Genomic DNA, 18454 nt, shown 5'->3' with positions numbered 1-18454 from the left:
CAATGCTTCTTGAGCAACCCGTACACTACCATTTCATGTGGATACCTTTTCTGTTAACGTTGCTGCTGAGTAGCTCCCAAAAAAGACCTTTTATGATTTTCAGTTCCAGAATTAGGAGCAGTGTCCTGGCACTATGGTGGTTTCGTCTTGGGAATCCATTAATATTGCTGAAGTGCTGTCATCGGTGTCTGGAAGTGTCAAGTGTCAGCAAAAGTATGCTTACATTCTGGAATTTATATTAACTTATAAAAAAAAAAGTCCTTAAGTGTAAGTTTCTGTGGAAAAGTACTTGCACTGTCCTTTTTCTCTTCTAATCCTTTCTCTAAAGACCTGAGGGTGACATACATTGTGCCCCCTTTTATCCTTATTATTATTATTATTATTATTATTATTATTATTTATTTCTACCCCGTCCATCTGGCTGAGTTTCCCCAGCCACTCTAGGCGGCTTTCAACAGAACATTAAAAACAGAATAAAACTTCAAACATTAAAAACTTCCCTAAACAGGGCTGCCTTCAGATGTCTTCTAAAAGTCGGATAGTTTCCTTGACATCTGATGGGAGGGCATTCCACAGGGCAGGTGCCACTACAGAGAAGGCCCTATGAGGTAGGTTAAACTGAGAGATATTGATTGGGCCAAGGTCAGTGAGCTTCATGCTCACTGTGGGGATGCAAAATCTGGTCTCCTTGGGTTGCTCACCTTACATAAGAGCATGGAACTAGGAGGGGTATAAATGCAGCACCCCCTCCCTCAACCCCTCCACCCTCTGTTTATGCTGAGAAGTGGGAAACTGAGCAAATGAAAGCAATTGAAAGAGGACAGTAGTTACAGCAGAGATGGGCAGTTCCCAAGAAGTTTGGGGATCCTTTTCTTAGTGCCTACTTTACACTGAGGGACGTGGGTGGCACTGTGGGTTAAACCACAGAGCCTAGGGCTGGCCAATCACAAGGTCAGCGGTTCGAATCCCCGTGATGGGGTGAGTTCCCGTTGCTTGGTCCCAGCTCCTGCCAACCTAGCAGTTCGAAAGCACGTCAAAATGCAAGTAGAAGGTAAACGGGAAGGTAAACGGCGTTTCCGTGCGCTGCTCTGGTTCGCCAGAAGCAGCTTAGTCATGCTGGCCACATGACCTGGAAGCTGTACGCTGGCTCCCTCGGCCAATAAAGCGAGATGAGCCCCGCAACCCCAGAGTCGTCTGTGACTGGACCTAATGGTCAGGGGTCCCTTTACCTTTACACTTACTGGGTGACCAGATGCAAAGCGGAACAAGGCTCTCTTGCACCTTTTGAGAGCTGTGTAGAAGAGTACGTGTTGGCTACTGCTGCTTCACATGCAGGGATAACAAGCTGGACACTTGACGAAATTGCCGCTTCAATGTGACTACTAAGTAGCAAGTACCTTCCTCCAGCATCCTGTTATGTCTTTGATCTACATAAAATGTTGGAGCAATAAACTTGCATGTTGTGCTTGTTTATGAGGAAGGGTTCTTAGGGTAGCAACAGCATAGGAACTTGCCGAATTTGAACCTGAGGAAGAATCACACACAGAGGCAGATTTCTGTCTGTACATTTATTTATGGTCTGCATAAAAAAGAAAAAATAAATTGTAAGCATCGTCAATGTTTTCAGATGGCCATTATTAACCTGGTGAATGCTCCCCATAGTTCCCCTAGTTAATCTACATTCCTCAAAGGTGTAAGAATGATTCCCTCCTCCCCTTAAATACAATAAATTTAGCTTAAGGACCCACTTAATCCTTTCTTTAGTCTGGAAATTTTATAGCTTGCGCAAAAGGTATTTCACTTTAAAAGGGAAAATGTTTAATTTGCCAACATGAGGTTTTCAGCTGTGAAAGTGTCTGCGGCCAGCATCATGCTCTGCTATTGAAGTGCACAGTTCATTGCAACTGGCAAGTCAGCTTGTTTTCACTTCTGTTTGCTGTGTTAAAACCAACGTTTTGTACATTTTTAGGTATTGGTTGCTGTTGCCGCAGTGCTGCCAGAAAGTGAGAGTGATAAAGCAAAGCCTTTTATAGGACCAATGTCTTTTGACGAGACTATGAAGAATTTCAAGAAAACGTATCCAATGAAAATATTGTCATCTTGCCGTGCAGCTCTCGTTTCAGTTTTCCAGAATTGCTCTTCGTTCTTATAGGGGGGGAAAGTGGTTGCCAAATAACTTATTCCACTGAAAATATTGCTTTTGAAAGAGCAGTTGTTTGAGAGCCATTCTACAAAGTGGCCATCCTGTCTGTTACAACTCTGAATCAGGAAAACCATAAATTTCATTGGACCAAGTTATCAGATTGGAAGTGTACATTTTTGAACATAACGAACCAGCACTCTGTGTTTTATAAAAACACTAGAAAAATGATCCCCAAATATATGGAATTTGAATTGCTGTGCCAATTGCTGCTCTTCTCTGTATGCCATTAGCTCTTGGCCCTTTGCCTCCTGGTGTCATAGCCCCTTTCCTTAGTGTAAGGTTTTTGTAAGCACTGGAAACCTGTGATCCTCCAGGTTTTGTTGGACTCCAACACCCATAAGCCCTAGCCACAATGGCCAATGGCCAGGGGTGATGGGAGCTGTAGCCTAGCAACATCTGGAGTGCCTCAGGGTCCTCACCCCTAGTTTACTACTTGCTAGACATGCAAATAGAACTGGGGGAGGTGGGGATTTGCTGGTGGCTAATGTCACAGAGGCTGCAATACCTCAACAGTGATGGCCAAACTTGGCCCTTCAGCTGTTTTTGGGACTACAACTCCCATCATCCCTGACCACTGGTCCTGTTAGCTAGGGATGATGGGAGTCCAAAAACAGCTGGAGGACCAAGTTTGGCCATCACTGCTCCTAGAAGCAAGAAACAGCAGCGGTATGTATTCTTACATGCAGCTCCCAGGTAAAAAGGTCATAGGCAATGGGACATGTTTTTTTTCAGGTGAAAGGCTGCAGGTTCCCCCAAGCAGCCTATTAGCTTCACTTCCTTCTCAGCTTTCTCTTTTCCACCCATGCCGGCAAAGCAGTTCTGGAGGAGAGGGTGAACTGAGGGCACTTCCAGAGTGACCAGCTTATTGAGCATTCATCCTGACTTCTTTGCAGGGAGATTAGACAACTGGCTGTATAATGAGCATTCACCCCGATCTGTTTTCGAAGAGGTTAGACAAAATTGCATCAAAGCAAATGTTGACCCATCACTTTCCTTATCAGAAAGGAGCCCCTTTTGGGGGAAGCAGGTCTGTTGTGCAAGAGCTCCCAATCAACCATAATTGTACAACATGAATTTTTTAGCATGTGATTGAATCCAACCCAAAAATAATGACAGTCTGGAAGTGCCTGGACAGTCTAAGACACCGAGTATGAACTTGCATGAAACACTCAATTATTTGAGGGCAGCAGCCTTCTTTGAACTATGCTGGGGAAGCATCTAGCACAGATTAAGGTAGGGCCTTTATGCAGTACAGTGGTACCTCGGGTTAAGAACTTAATTTGTTCTGGAGGTCCGTCCTTAACCTGAAACTGTTCTTAACCTGAGGTACCACTTTAGCTAATGGGGCCGCCCGCCACCGCGCAATTTCTGTTCTCATCCTGAAGCAAAGTTCTTAACCCGAGGTACTAATTCTGGGTTAGCGGAGTCTGTAATCTGAAGTGTCTGTAACCTGAAGCGTCTGTAACCCAAGGTACCACTGTAAAACCAAATAAGGAACAATTAAAATACCAACAATAACCTAATTACTTGCATGTTTATATGAGTGACTCACATCATGCCCCTTGGGGAAAGTATCACTGTTATAGAGTATTATTCAATAAACATTAATGAATAAACATTAAGTTAGAAGCCTTGAGAATTTATTGTGCAAAGTGAAGACAAGCTGAGCTACAGGACCAATTAGAAGCCAGTCCATTTCAGCTTGACCTACGGTTGCATAATAGGGCAGGACTGCAGAGAGATATATATAACCTTATGAAAGAGGCAGGTGTGTAGCCAATTCACATGACCAAACTGGCATGTTATACTGGCAAGAGAGATTTACAGAGATATCGCTGTATGTATACTATACACTGTCTTAGATTTATGTCATGATTTTAAGCTTTCGTCCACTGAATGTAAATACTTCTATGTACTGGCTTCCTCTAGAGTTCCTGGATCTTGAATTTGGAGTGCAGTAAGCACACAACTTACATGGGTTTGTGCTTTGGGGATCATCATTGTGCCAAAAGGCAAAACTGTGTACAGTGGTACCTTGGTTTACAAACTTAATCCGTTCCGGAAGTCTGTTCTTAAACCAAATCATTCTTAAACCAAGGCGTGCTTTCCAATAGCAGCGGGGGACTCGATTTACAAATGGAACACACTTGACAGGAAGCAAAACATGTTCTGCTTCCAAGGCAAAGTTCACAAACCAAAACACCTACTTCTGGGTTTGCAGCGTTCTTAATCCAAGTTGTTCAGAAACTAAGCTGTTCTTAAACCAAGGTACCACTGTACAGTATAGTCAAAACCCACTGGGTTCAGTGGTGGGTGGGATTGCCATCCAAAGTCATTTTCCCCAGAATCCTGCCCCCTTTCTGCCCTTTTAAACATATTTTTTGCAGCACTCTTAAAGCTGAATGTGGACATGTTAAATGTGTGTAAGTTGCAGGGTTACTGTGCATAAACTGAGCTTAAGCAGTGCAGTTACTCTTGTTCCCTTCCATTTTGAAATGTAGAACTGAACTTTGGGTGGGAATCAGACTAATGCCTCACTCTTAACAAAACTTAGCTGAAAGTACGGGAATAGGGAATCCTATTGAATTCACTAGGACCTACTTTTCAGTAGTCGTTAATATTGCAGCCTAAGCTGCACTTAATTTCCATTTAAATCAATCGGTTGTATTCAACTAATAACTTCTACTTGAGGTAAACCCATTGAAATTAATGGACTTAAGTTAGCCACGTCCATTAAGTTCAATAAGTATACTCCCGTGAGTATGACTTAACTTAAAACTCAGTGGGAGTTAAATCATGCATTGATTTTCACTAACCATTATTCAAGGCAAAATGGTGTATGTATAAGTTTGTATGTATGAGCGGCATCCAACTAATGCATGCCTTGATTGCAAGGATTTCTGCTTACACAGTGGAACTCCCATCTCCTCCTACTGTGCATCTGTTTTAGGGGTTCTGCCAACACTCCGGATCAGATTTAGGGAGGGTTCAAGGCACGCACAGGGAGGAGGAGGAATTTCCCACTGCGCAAGTGAAAATCCTTCCACTGAGTGGATGCATTGCATGGCTGCTGCCTCATGTAGTTTCTTTTTGACTTTTTTTCCTAGGGTGCCTCATGGTATTCTTGAGAATGCTAGTGATCTGCAGATCAGTGCAGAGTTTGGTGTATAATGAAGTGGAAAAAGCGTAATTGCAAGTGTGCTCATTAATTTGAATGTTTATTTAAAACCTCTTTTCTCTTTCGCTCTCTCTGGAGCAAATCTGAAGGAAAGTGAGGAGCTGGTTGATGAAACAGAAAGAACGGGTTTCATAAATGGAAGTCCTGCTAGATCAGTAACATGTAGCGAAACCAAAGCGGTTCCTCACAGGAAGGATGCCTCTTTGGCTGAAGCAGAAGTTAGGCAGCATGTGCATCCTGCCTGAAGTCACATGGGATGCCCAAACCCAGATAAACTTGAAAAGAAGTAAAAATAATAATAACAAAAAGGACCCATGGAACATTAAAATATTCTAAACCTTTCTCCTGGCTTTTATCTTTCATTTTCACTTAGCTTGAAACTGAGGAGGGCTGAGCAAGAAAAATGTTAATTCTGCCTTGGTAGCATGGGGGTCTGCAGGGGAGCTTGCCCCCCACCCTAGGAATCCTAAATGTTTTTGTTTATTTTAATGTATATAGGCACACACAAACGCAGCTAGCCAACAAGAGACTCTCTGCTCTGCAGTGTCTTCTGGAGGGGAGACTTCCTAGACCAGCAGGCAGCTCAGACATATGCTGCTTGCTCTGACCTAATGATCCCACTTCTGCAAATGTTACGAGATCTGGAAACTGTAGAAATACAGTGACAATATACATTGGGTGCCCTCTGTGATGAGGTGAGGATGTTGAGGGTGCTGCTGGCACTGGCGGTGTTTTCCGAGAGGATGGGGGGGGGGGATGCAGTGGTCAAAAACAGAAACCAAAAGTAACCTGGCAGAATAGAAACCAAAAGGATCTGAGTAATAACGATACTTTTATTGGGAAACAGAAAGTTGGACACCACCTTCTTTTCCTGCCATGGTTGAACAACCGTCATAGCCTTGTCTGGATAACTTATGTTGGGAGTAATGGAAGCTAGTGAAGAGAACTTTTTAGCACACTAGTAGAGAAGTATGAGAAACCGGCAGATGAAGTGGTTGCAGAACTTAAAGCAGCTCGACCAACCATACTACAGAAAAGCCATGCCAGTCATCCCAACCAATCCACAGAAGAGTTGTGTCAGTGGCCCATCTACATTCAGTGATGAAAACCAATCAGTTTACGGTTTACGGAAACTACATCCATTTCAGATGTACCACACTGAAGAAAAATACTTCCAAGGCCATGGAGATTCCATTCAGTAACTCAACACATCTGAAAAATTAGAAGATAAATCTGTTACAGTGGTACCTCAGGTTATAGACGGATCAGGTTACAAACGCTTCAGGTTACAGACTCTGCTAACCCATAAATAGTACCTCAGGTTAAGAACTTTGCTTCAAGGTGAGAACAGAAATCGTGTGGCGGCAGCAGGAGGCCCCATTAGCTAAAGTGGTACCTCAGGTTAAGAACAGTTTCAGGTTAAGAACGGACCTCCAGAACGAATTAAGTTCTTAACCCGAGGTACCACTGTACTTGGTATGAGTTTTGGACAAAAAGATACTCATTTCAGATGTTCTGCTCTAAGTATGGCTAACTCCAGATACAACCCAACTTTTTCCAGAGATTTATGTTCAAGTATACTGTGTGAAGTTGCTATAGGTTGCTTGCTGTGGACAGCCATTATATCAGAACTGTATGTACCAGACATTTGCCATTTAAACTGACTATCTGCTGCACCAGCCAAGACGAGCTAGTTTCAATGCATCAAAGGAGCATACTATTTTTCTTGGGCTCCTCCACATACAGCTTCATTGTCCTTTTCCGTAGCCACACCATTTTAAGGGAGACCTTTATATTGGAAAGTAAATCCATACATTTTAATCTAGCTGCGTGAATGTATTTGATTTAATCCTGAAATCTGTTGCTTTGAACTCGGCACATTTTCCCTATGAAAAACATTTACTTGAACCATTTGCCAACCTCACAAGAGGCAGACTAATAAGGTATTCTGCCTTATTAACTGATTTCCAACTTTCCTTCTGCAGATATTGCCCTTCGGAAAAATGAAAGCAATGCTGTTAAATTTACGATATCACTCAGAACACAACAAAGCTTTATCAAACCTGTCGTGCTCTTAAATGTCACACAAGCCTTAACTAGATAAGTCACAGATAATAAATTAAATCGTGTACAGGAGGCTTGGAAAATCTGCTGCAGAAGGAAGCATATAAACACAAAACAGGATATTAGATATTGTTAAGCAGTATAAGGAATAAAGCATAGCAGATCTGTCATTCTTAAAGCTTTTTGCAAGTCCCCCTGAGGACTAGGCACCCCTGCATAATGCATATCTATAATGCAGGGGTACCTAGTCCTCAGAGGGGCCAATTCATTCCCCACCTAGCAAATTTTCCTGCCTTCCCCCAACTCCCCACTGATTTTATCAGCAGAAAAAATAATCCTGATGGCAATGCGAACCACTCACTCCCCAACAATCAGATCGATCATTTGCTAAAAAAGTTGAAATAACTTAAATCTATTTTAACTTTTCTATGTTTCAAAGTATGGTTGTGACAACTCTTTCTTGATTTTACTGTTATAAAATTTGTTAACGAAATAAGTAAAAAATAAATATAATAGGTCTTAGGGTGAAAGTTTCTGCTCCTGCTTTCTGGCAAATTCAAGAGATATTCAAACCAAAAATATAATATTTTTGTATGGTTTTCTGAAGGTGAAAATATAGCAGGATGTTTTCACTGGTGGCATTCAGGATGCAAGCATTTCCTCTCATCTGCTGAAATCAGTGTGAGCTATCACCTCATTCACACTAATCAGGAAGCAGTAGGACTCTCGTGGAGTTACCCAAATAATCTGACACCAAACCCACTCTGTTGTGTCAAAACTGTTTGTCTCTTTCTGTTGTCCCTGATCTTAAAACTTAAATCTGTCCCATCTTGATCAGGCATAAGCTCACTCCAATAGCTGAACGTGGTGTTAGGTGAACATGATCATATAACAAGCTGAAGATGAGTTGGCGCCATTTTCAGGATGTTTATTTTTGTCGGATTGCACAACCGCTGCTCACATGTGTGATAGTGACACTTGCATAAGAGGTTTGCGCAACCCTTGCCCTACTACAGAAATCAGTCCAAGGTGTAATAGCTGCAGTCAAACTCAGCTGTAGATACTGCTCTGTACTACTGATAAGCAGATACATCAGATAAGCAGACCCACCCTCCAGAGAGTAGGGTTTTGATCCCAGCAGCACAGAAGAGATCTTCTGTAAATCTCTTAAAGTTCATTCAGGTTTCTTAAGCAAATAAGGAAAGCAGAACTCTTTCTCTTGCATCCTGGTACTGCTAAAAGCTATGTGGTCATGGAAAAACACCATTATGTAGTGCAGGAATAACCAATGGGGTGCCCTCCCATCATTCCCAGCCAGCATGGTGCTATGCTGCCTAGGGCTGATGGGGGTTAAAGGTAAGGTAAAGGGACCCCTGACCATTAGGTCCAGTCGTGACCGACTCTGGGGTTGCGGCACTCATCTCACTTTATTGGCCAAGGGAGCTGGCGTACAGCTTCCAGGTCATGTGGCCAGCATGACTAAGCCACTTCTGGTGAACCAGAGCAGCTCACGGAAATGCCGTTTACCTTCCCGCCAGAGCGGTACCTATTTATCTACTTGCACTTCGAACTGCTATTTATCTACATGCTTTCGAACTGCTAGGTTGGCAGGAGCAGGGACCGAGCAACAGGAGCTCACCCCATCGCGGGGATTCGAACCGTCAACCTTTTGATCGGCAAGTCCCACGGGGGTTAGAGTTCAACAAATCTGGAGGGCACCACACATTGGCTACCCCCAACAGTCAGCCTCCACATTCTTCGGGCATTTCTGGTGTCCACTGGCATGCAGGGACTTCACATGTGGCGAATAGTGCCATATATATTATAGCCACGGACTTCAGCACTCCCAGAAAAATGCTATTTACAGCAGCCTTCCCACAGCAAGCATAACACGTGTACCGACATTTTGCAGCTCTTTGTTCAGGTGTAAACCCTAATTTTAAAAAAATTATCCCAAAACCTATGCGAACCGAGTGTCTCATGCTGCTACCTATGAGGCCAAGTGGACCAAGTGGTGCAAGTAATAAGTGATCAAGTTTAGGGGCTGGGATTCAACTAAGATCTGCTTGTGCAATGGGACTTTCCTCCCTCCTTCCCCCAGTTGCCCCCTAAATCTGTTCCGGAGGGTTGGAGAGGGTTCCGGAGTGGGGAGAGGGAGGAAAAGTCCTGCTGCGCGGGCAGACCTCATCCTGCTTCCAGATACCCCACTTAGCACTACACTGAATTCCAGTCTAATATATGATCAGGACAACCCAGATTGCCATGTCCTTAAAGAGAGTCAGTTGTGGTGATCTACAATTGTTATACACACAGAAAGACCAGAGCAATTTATAGTGTAAATACCTAGTTTATTAGGATGCATAGTTTCTTGGGAGTAAACACAATTCAGTAGTTCTTACTTCTGAAGGCACTAGTTTGACTTGTAAAACACATTGAGCTTTAATAAAAGGATCTTTAGCCAGCTGAAATGCAACCTTTAGTTAGTTTCTTCATTATTATTATTATTATTATTATTATTATTATTATTATTATTAAAATACATATACTGTCCTTCCTCCCAAAGGCCCAGGACAGCAAATAATAAGCAGTAAAAACATCCTAAAAACATCCTTTCAATCTCTTGAGGAAGAGGCAGCATATTAATAATGATAAATAATAATAATAACAATAATAATAATAGATAATAATGCAAACAATATTGCAAAGAAGTGTCACCATTTAAACTGTTAGCATGAAGTAGGAACCCCATCAAAGGAAAGACGTATCCAGACCCTGGTTTATTGTTTTCTCATTCTCTGAATTCTTCTACTCTAATATGTCACAAACCTGAAAGCCTCCTTATCACCTTGTTCACTTGCCCCAGCAAGGAGCATCCACAAATTGCCTTGGCTCTCTGGCAGATGATGTCATCATTCATGCTCTGAAAAAAGTCCCAGCACTGTGCTCCACTTCACTCCGCTCTCCATTACGTCACTGAATTAAACCCCTTGCAATTGAGCCACCGCAGAAAGTCAAGGAGACTCTTCAACCGACCACTTTCCTTCCTTCCTTGCCCTCATGTGGCAACAGCATCCTGAGGTTGTGTTTGTCTTTCAGCCAACCTGTGTTAGTGCACTGAAACATTAAATCAACTTCCTGCGACTCCTTAGATTTCAAAGCTGATTCACACTTCCTGGCAGTGGTATGGCAGCCGCTTCCCTATGGCTGCACACATTGGCTACATAAGCACCATACAGTTAAAGCTCAATTTTCCCTCCTAAGAATCCTGGGAAATGTAGTTGCAGAGCTGCATTTCCCAGCACCCTTAGCAAACTACAGTTTTCAAGAATCTTGGGGGGGGGGGAGGGAGAGAAATGTGCTTCAGATTTCAAACATATGGTACAGCCATTGTCTTTCTTTGGCGATCACTCGTAGCCAAGTAAGATTGTCTTCCATAAACACGGTTTTAACAATGAGTCCGTAAGTGACTGTGGAGGCCATTCTGGATCCACACGTCCTTCCACAGTGGGGACATTGGTTTCCAGGCTGGAGTTGATCACGGTGTGGATTTGCCAAGCGTGCCTTCCTCTTAGCACGTTTCTCCCTTTCGTCCTGAGTTCGAGTGTCTTCAAAGCCCATGACACCTTTGGTAAAGGCTGTTCTCCAACTGGAGCGCTCGTAGGCCAGTGTTTCCAAGTTTTCAGTGTTTATACTACTTTTTTTTAGATTTGCCTTGAGACAGTCTTTAAACCTCTTTTGTTGACCACCAGCATTACGCTTTCCAGTTTAAAGTTTGGAATAGAGTAGTTGCTTTGGAAGATGATCATCAGGCATCCGCACAACATGACCAGTCCAACAAAGTTGATGTTGAAGAATCATTGCTTCGACACTGGTGATCTTTGCTTCTTCCAGTACACTGACATTAGTTTGCCTGTCTTCCCAAGTGATGTATAAAATTTTTCAGAGACACAGTTGATGGAATCTTTCGAGGAGTTGGAAATGGTGTTTATAAGTGGTTTATAAGCCATTATACCTCTGGTAAGATGTGTTTGAAGGATCTAAATGGGCAGGGCAAGGGACATCATTGTTTCCAATGAAACTTTCCCCTCCCTCTCAACCTCATGATTGTTTTGTGTGTGGGGGGGGGGGGGGTTCTTTACCCAAAGACTCCCTTCCATATGCTGACAGTTGTCTAGCTTTGCTTGCTTTTGACTTTGCCGCTCGCCTAACTTACAGAACTGCATTTCATCTTCTCATCCAGAAAATCTCCATCACCTTTGTACGTTTAAAGTCCCTTCATAACCGACCCTTCCCCAGCATGGAGAAAGTAACTGGCCATAGCTTTTCAAGTTGATACTGTCCCCATTCAATTGTCACACTTACACATAAGTGCTTTTTCTGTGGAGATAGAAGCATAACATAAGAAACAAGCTCTGGGACACATGAATATTAATGGCTGCACTAGTCCAGAAGTCTGCAAATGAAAAGAGAATTCACATCTGTTAGGAATTTACACCTTCCTGCAATTCTGGCTCTCTGGATGGGGCTGGATTAATTAAGCAAACATCACTGACATCATTATCACCATTTTGAATTATGAAAATTTAATTTAAAAAATTAAGGGGGGGGGAATGGTTATCACCATTTCCCCCCTCCCCATAACTAAATGCTGTATATAAATATTCTGACATGTAAAATATGTGTATGAGAGAAGAAAAGATGAAAAAAACCCCAATCTTTTCTAAAATGCACATGTTATGACAAGTGGGTGGTTGATAATCAAAGGCATGAGGGTCTATCAAGTCTTTGCCAGAAAATCTCATTATCACCCTCTTCGGAAGCAGGAAGGAATGCAAAGTGAGTTGATGCCCCTCTTGTTGGTCTCTCACATCTGGAGCTACTTGTTTTCCTTGCTATCCTGTGTTCTACATTTTGTGCCTCTCTCCCATAAGGGACACAGGTGGCGCTGTGGGTTAAACCACAGAGCCTAGGGCTTGCTGATCAGAAGGTCGGAGTTTCGAATCCCTGTGACGGGGTGAGCTCCTGTTGCTCGGTCCCAGCTCCTGCCAACCTAGTAGTTTGAAAGCATGCAGTGCAAGTAGATAAATAGGTACCACTCCGTCAGGAAGGTAAACGGTGTTTCCATGTGCTGCTCTGGTTCGCCAGAAGCGGCTTAGTCATGCTGGCCACATGACCCAGAAGCTGTACAACAGCTCCCTCGGCCAGTAAAGCAAGATGAGCTCCGCAACCCCAGAATCGTCCGCGACTGGACCTAATGGTCAGGGGTCCCTTTACCTTTTACCCATAAGGCTACCTTTAGAAACATTCTTCCAGAACAACATACTATTAGGACACTTATTTAACTGCCAACTTGGAAGTTCCTTCAGACCCATTTCAAGCTACAACTCAGCATTTTAGGGTGACTACCCCCACACACCTACACACCGAAAATGACCAAAAAAAACCATGCTTAGTGAACACAGGCAACACAGCTTTTCCATTTAAAAAAAGTATCTGTGCAAATATTTATTTATTTGCAGCACACTTTATATTACATTGGAGACAGGGTTGCCATCTTCCGTACTGGGAATTTAGGCAGGTGCAGTCTGTCAGGCTGGAGTGGAACATTGTGCCTCCAACTCATAAAAAGAGAAGAAGAGTTTGGATTTGATATCCCGCCTCTCACTCCCTTTAAGGAGTCTCAAAGTGGCTAACATTCTCCTTTCCCTTCCTCCCCCACAACAAACACTCTGTGAGGTGAGTGGGGCTGAGAGACTTCAAAGAGGTGTGACTAGCCCAAGGTCACCCAGCAGCTGCATGTGGAGGAGCGGAGACGCGAACCCGGTTCCCCAGATTACAAGACTACCGCTCTTAACCACTACACCACACTGGTGTAAGACTTGGAAGGGGACTTTTAGGTCACCTTGGTTTCATTATTTGTGGAAGGATGGTGGACTCAGTTCACTCCTGGTGCTCAAAACAAGTTCCTTGGCTCAGAATTCTTCGATTCAAATTGTTTCCCTTTCACACTAGGCTCTGGTTGGTGGATCTTGGTGTTCTAATAAAAAGCAAAGTCCTTCCTCAAGCCTCTGCCTCTAAGTGGTTGGCTTTATTGTCAAATCAATCTTACCACCAATATTTCCCCTGTTCTTTACAACTATTACTAAGTAAAGTAAGGTAAAGGACCCCTGGACAGTTAAGTCCAGTCAAAGGTGACTATGGGGTTGCGGCGCTCATCTCGCTTTTCAGGCCGAGGGAGCTGGTGTTTGTCTGCAGACAGCTCTCCGGGTCATGTGGCCAGCATGGCAAAACCACTTCTGGCACAACTGAACACTGTGACAGAAACCAGAGCGCACAGAAATGACGTTTACCTTTCCGCCACAGTGGTACCTATTGATCTACTTGCACTAGGAATGAGTTCTGTCCTCCTCTGCATTTTATTGCTCGCTCTTTCTTTCTTTCTTTCTTTCTTTCTTTCTTTCTTTTTCTCTCTCTCTCTCTTACAATATTATTTCTCAAATGCTGGTGGCACCACTCACATATGCCAACCCAGATCAGTGGCAGAGCATCTGTTTTTCATGCAGGAGGTCCTTGGTTCAAGGCCAATGTCTCAAGGTAGAGCTGGTAGAGGTCCCATTAGAAACCTCAAACCAGTAAGTGTGGATGATACTAAGCTAGATGGACACCTTCTTCTGTTCCTCTTTCTAGGATCCCAACAACTAGCTGAAGGCCAGTGTCTTAATACAATTACCTCTGATCACGTGACACTGACGTTTCCCCTTCCAAGCACTTATGCAGAAGAAAGGGTTTCTCCATCCTTCCTGTAAAAGCTGTTGCATGGCGGGGGAGTTTTTGATGACAGGATGCTTCCTCTGCATCTTTTTTTTTTTATTAATGGTTGCTGTCGTTTACTTAATTAGTTTTCCTTTGAAAAACAATAGCTACAAAAAGAAGAAGAAGATTTTGCACCAGGTGGTTGCCTATGGCTAAAATAGAATACATTTCCTTTTTGATAGGATGATAAAAAAAGAGCTTTTGCTAAGTATGCCACACATGGGGAATTATAATAGGGATGCACTTCTCTCGTTGGGCAGCCCTGACATCATATTGACTTCCCGAACACTTCAGATTAAAGGTGTTTCCTGTTTTCTTATCTAAGAGCAAAGATATTAAATGATTGAAGGTAGGTGATCCACACTGTGCTTTCACCTGGCTTCTCTATATGAGCTCATGAAGAAAAAATACTTTTTAAAAATATGTATTTTGTTGCAAATGTAACAGAAATGAAGAAGGAATAAACACTGCCAACTCACATCAACAATACAAATACTCTCCCACTACTAATTTACACATATCTTCTTATATACATAAGAATGTGAGGCTGTTGACACCCTGCAGTTTATGTGGCCACCAACAGGGACATCCAATAAAGCTGGAAAATTTAGGACAGGCAAGTACTTCATCACATAGAACATAGTAAACTATGGAATTCGCTTCCACAACAGGCAGTGGTGGCCACCACATTGCTTGCTTGCTTGCTTGCTTGCTTGTTTGTTTACACACACACACACATACACAGAGAGAGAGAGAGAGAGAGAGAGAGAGAATGGAGGATAAGGCTAAACATGGCTACTAGTCACAGTTGGATCCATTATGCCTCTGAATAAAGCTCTTCAATCTGAGTAGTCTGAAAGTAAAGAATAAGGTTACTGTAACTTCCATCATAGAGCTTCAATATGCTGATGACAACGTAGTGTGTGCACACTCAGAGGATGATCTCCTAAATATCTTTGCAGAAGCTTGCAAAAAGCTTGGCCTATCACTCAACATCCAAAAAAACAAAGTGCTGCACCAACAAGCACAAAACAACCCCTATGCAGTGCCACAAATCGAACTCAATGGTGTAACGTTGGAAAGTGTTGATCGCCTCTCCAACCCGGGCAGTTATCTTTCCACAAGGGCCGACATTGATTCCGAAATCCAGCATCGCCTGAGCTCCACAAGTGCAGCTTTCTCCCAAATGAAGTGCAGAGTGTTTGAGGACCAGGACATTCACAGGGAAACCAAAATGCTTGTTTACAAAGCTATTATACTACCAACCTTACTATATGCTTGTGAAACATGGACCACTTATAAACGCCATCTCCAACTCGTCGAAAGATTCCATCAATGGTGTCTCCGAAAAATTTTACACATCACTTGGGAAGACTGGCGAACTAATGCCAGTGTACTGGAAGAAGCAAAGATCACCAGTGTCGAAGCAATTATTCTTCAACATCAACTTCACTGGACTGGTCATGTTGTGCGGATGCCTGATGATCGTCTTCCAAAGCAACTACTCTATTCCGAACTTTAAAATGGAAAGCATAATGCTGGTGGTCAACAAAAGAGGTTTAAATACTCTCTCGAGGAAAATATTTTAAAATGTAGTATAAACACCAACAACTGGGCAACACTGGTCTGCGAGTGCTCCAGTTGGAGAACAGCCTTTACCAAAGGTGTCATGGGCTTTGAAGACACTCGAACTCAGGACGAAAGGGAGAAACGTGCTAAGAGGAAGGAACGCTTGGCAAACCCTCACTGTGATCAGCTCCCACACAGAAACCTATGTCCCCACTGTGGATGGACGTGGATCCAGAATTGGCCTCCACAGTCACTTACGGACTCACTGTTAAAACCGTATTCATGGAAGACAATCTTACTTGGCTATGAGTGATCGAAGAAGAAGAAGAAGAAGAAGAAGAAGAAGAAGAAGAAGAAGAAGCCTCTGAAAACCAGTTGCTGGCATTATAAGTGGGGAGACTGCTGGTGATTATGAGAATGAGATGTTGGACTATGATGGGCCTTTAGCCTGATCCAACCGGGGTCTTCTTACATTCTTATCTGTCCTAATAGTTCTGTCCATTTTCAAATAGCAGAAAAAGCACAATATGATGGTTCTTCCAGATTAAACAGAATGGAGAGGAGGGGAGAGACACCCCAAGCACACTTGACAAATGTGAGGAGCGTCATATGCCATAATCCCTCCTGTTCAATGCCTTACGTTTCAGCCTACAGCTGATTTCTTCACAGGAAGCACATAAGCAGGGAGATTTACTTGAGCTGAAGCGAAATGCGGAGAATGCAAATTACAAGGCCTTCTTGGATCAGCTGTTGGGGAAAAGGGAGCATGCTGTGCTGTAAAAGTTGTGGGGCCAGAGAACACTTCCCTGTGTGATGTAGGAGGGTTCTACTCTTTTGTGAAACTGCCCAGCACATTTTGTCTTGCAATACTGGAAGTAATTCAGGGCAGCTTTAGCAACCAGCATGGGATGTGATGCCACAAACTCAACTACAAAAAAACAAATCAAACCCCTCATATTAAAACCCCTTTCCTGGCTAGGGAAGGACCAAAATGAAGGCCAGCATGCCTTCATCTTGTTGGGTGTCAGGAATGCATACTTTCATTTTTCTTTCTCCAGTTTCTTTTCCTTTTTAAAAATAAATCTGGTACCAGTAGCGTCTGTGCTTCCTAAAAAAAAAAAAAAAAAAAACCAGCACTTTTGTTTCAGCACTATGGGTTTTTTTTTTAAAAAAAAAAGCCCTTATCATGTCTGAAAACCATTTTTTAAAAAATTCAGCAGTAGCTTCCCATACATCAACAACAAAAAACGGATTTGAAACTTCCCCAAATTTCATAACCAGCTTTCCATGCAGCATCAAGTGTGCTGATGTCTGAAGGAAAAATACAAGTTTAAAAGCACCACTGGGCATGCAGAGCTGGTTATGCAATTGAGGCCAGTGTAAAGATTCTGGCATGATAGGCAAGAATGCCCCCAGATGTGGGCCAAGAGGTGGTAGTTGAGTAAAATCAGGAAGATATAGATTGCTATCAAATTGCAAGTTTGGAGTTAATGGTCTATTTGTTTAGGGATGGGAACAGAGTGGCCCTTTAGATGTTCTTGGACTCCAACCCCCATCAGTCTCAGCCATCATGGACAATGGTCAGGAATAATGGGACTTGTAGTCTAAAACATCTGGAGGGCCACAGATTTCTCATCCTTGATTTTGGGTAAGTAGGCTCAATGTCCAAAGAAGCAGTTGGAGAGAATAGGCAACAGAAATAGTATCAAGGAACTTAGAATATCCACAAAGGGGGACACAACATTTGGACATTCCCCCAAAGACAGGAAGCTTTGTATAGGACTTCCAACCCATCAGGGAGCAAGTCCAATGAAGAATGGAGTACCGTAACTTGTTTGAATTGTGAAATATGAGATGTTTCTACTGTTTTGCAGGTATTGCTCAGTGCAATCCAAGACATGTCTACTCAGAAAGACACTCAGCAGTGTTCAGTAGGGTTTACTCTCAAATACATGTGCAAAGGACTACAGTCTTAGGATGTTTGTGTAATTGAATCTTCAATCTTGAACCGAAATAACTTGGATCCTAAAGCAATGCTACCACCATCAGTTTTCTAGATAGATTTTTAGAGGTGGTGTTTTTAGGTTTTAAATAGTTACATGGACTGATGGAGTGGCTCCAAATACTCCCTAGATTTCTCCACAGAATTTCCGTGGCATAAGAAGTCCTAACCCAAATATTTACTGCAAATCTTCAGGTCAGTCTATCCCAGCCTAGCCAAATCTCTCCATGGTGAAGCTCAAATACAGTTTTACTGGTAATTTTACTGGTAGAGAACACCCATCTCAGCACTGTACAGGCAAGTTCCTTCATAGCTTTGGCTCCTCTGTTGAAGGGAATCACTTGCAGAGAGGAGAATGACTTGAGAGAGAGAAAAAATATATGTGAAAGATAATTTGCCATTCAAGTAATGTCTTGGATTAAGACATAAGCACCTAGAGGAAGTAAAAAAGCAGAAATGGGCTCATCTCTGCAAACTCGAAATAAAAAGATCACTTCCTCACAATCCAGGCCATACTGACAAAGCGGTGAGAGGCTTCTGGCAACTAAGGTCAACTTTGCAGAATAAAGTCTTTTGGAGAGAAGGAAAGGCAAAGTCTGCTAAGCTGCATGAATTACCGTATTTT

This window comes from Podarcis erhardii, assembly GCF_964252035.2.
Source record: "Podarcis erhardii genome assembly, chromosome: 6".
Classification (NCBI taxonomy): Eukaryota; Metazoa; Chordata; class Lepidosauria; order Squamata; family Lacertidae; genus Podarcis; species Podarcis erhardii.
The sequence above is the reverse complement of the archived record's forward strand: the minus strand, read 5'-3'. Positions refer to the sequence as shown.